This window comes from Mandrillus leucophaeus, unplaced genomic scaffold, assembly GCF_000951045.1.
Source record: "Mandrillus leucophaeus isolate KB7577 unplaced genomic scaffold, Mleu.le_1.0 Scaffold821, whole genome shotgun sequence".
Classification (NCBI taxonomy): Eukaryota; Metazoa; Chordata; class Mammalia; order Primates; family Cercopithecidae; genus Mandrillus; species Mandrillus leucophaeus.
This window is the reverse complement of record NW_012108931.1, coordinates 167,534-169,591: the sequence shown is the minus strand read 5'-3', so window position 1 is coordinate 169,591 and position 2,058 is coordinate 167,534.

Below are 2,058 nucleotides of genomic sequence, written 5' to 3'. Positions count from 1 at the left end.
TTTCTGAAAAGCATAAATGGTGACACAGCTCAGTCATTCTTTATTTCCAACTGCTACAATTATTGTTACTTTAAATTTCCACAAACTCTGGATTATTGAGTTACTTGCAGTCATTGGATTTTTGTTCTTGCCTACCCAGAGCTCATATTTCCAAATCACAGAGAAGGCTGAATTTTTCTTCATTTCCCTACTTTTACTATATCCTATTTTATAAGACTAATATAAAAAAAGAAGAAATCTATAATCCTAACATAATATATTTCAATTTTCTTTTAATATAGAAAAGTATGGATCTATAATTTATTTCTATATTTTTTTCATTTCTTTCCTGTAATGATGATTTTTCTCAAGGGATCTTTTGGATTCAAAGCCCTAAATAAAATCTTTTTACCCACCTTTCAAATTTCCTACACATTTTTAATAACTATAACCTATGTTAGAGTCTCTCGCCTTTATGTAAGACTTTGCTTATTTCTCACATCCCACTTTCTGTGCTAAGTTTGTGCTCCCTTTGGTCATGGTGTATATATTCACAGTTTTCCATTAGAATTTATGACAGAATAAAGTGCAGAGCCAATATTTATTTTGCTTAGGTAGAGATATATTTAACATAAGGCTATATCAATTTCATTAGTCCTTTTTCAAGTTTGATTTTACTTGATTGTTAAATTTCTCCACATAAGTTTTTTAAAACTTTACAGTGTTTCAAGATTATTATAATAATCAGTTTCATTTTCTATATTGTGTGACACTAAATCATATTCGAGTATATATTTTATTGTTTTAACTGTTTTTAGACTAAATCTTGAGGTGTACAATTTTTTGCTTAAAGTTATTTAAGCTCACTAAATATCCTCTAAGATTTTTTTCTTTCAAACTGACAGTAGCTTTTCTAAATTGTCTAATTTTGTTATGCCTCATTATTAAAAGGAACATTATTTCCACTATTAGCATTTTTTGGTATTTTGCTAACTAGCTACAAGTTTCAGTTGAACTGCTTATTTATTTATGTCAGCGATATTTTAAAATATATGTTACATGGAATTTTTGTGTATAAAAATCTTGATCAGTTTTCTAATAGGTAAATATACATTAATATTTTTTCTAATATTGAGAATTATATTAATTCAGTTTTTAAGCCATTACATGATGGCCTCCTGGTCTGCATTGTTGATAATTATGAGGCTGCTCTAATATCATTATCATTTATTTTCTTTATTAAAGGCAGTTTTAAAGTTTTATTCATTAGATTCATATATTTGATCAATTCTAGGAATTTCTTAGATAACATATTTTCAAGTATTGCAACTAATGCAATATCACTATTCTCTTTGCTTACACTTAAATAGGGTGCATATGGAAGATTTTATCATTCTATGTTATCTCTTCAATCATCTATTTTAATATTGTTATAGTGTTATAGCTTTCCACTATGGTCTGTGTAATTTTAAAGGTCTATTTTGTAGTTCACTAATTTTATTTTCAGCTATATCTAATCTGATATTTAATTGTCCATTGAGATTATTTCAAATTAGTTAATTACCTAATTTTTATTTAAGAGACAATCTTTAGCACAGTTTGGAGTTTATAGAATAATTGAGCAGAAAGTAAACAGAATTCCCATAAATTTCCTCTCCTTCTGTCTACAATTTCCCCTATTATTAACATCTTGCCTTGATATGTTATATTTGCTGCAACTGATGAACCAACAATGGTTAATGACAGTTTACACTGGGGTTTACTCTGTGTGTTATACAGTTCTGTGAATTTTGACAAATTTCTAATGTTATATGTCCACTGTTATAGAATCAGACAGAATAATTTTACTGCCCTAAAAAATCTTTCTTCTCTATCCTTCTCTATTCCTCACTGCCCTCTCCCCAAACCTTTGGCAGCCACTGATCTAATGTTTCTATAGTTTTGCTTTTTACAAAATGTCTTATAATCACACAGGGCATTTTGTTTGACTGGCTTGCCAATATGCATTTAAGGTTCCTCCTTGTTGTTTCATGGCTTGATAGCTCAACTCTTTTTGTCACTAAATAATTAATATTCCAT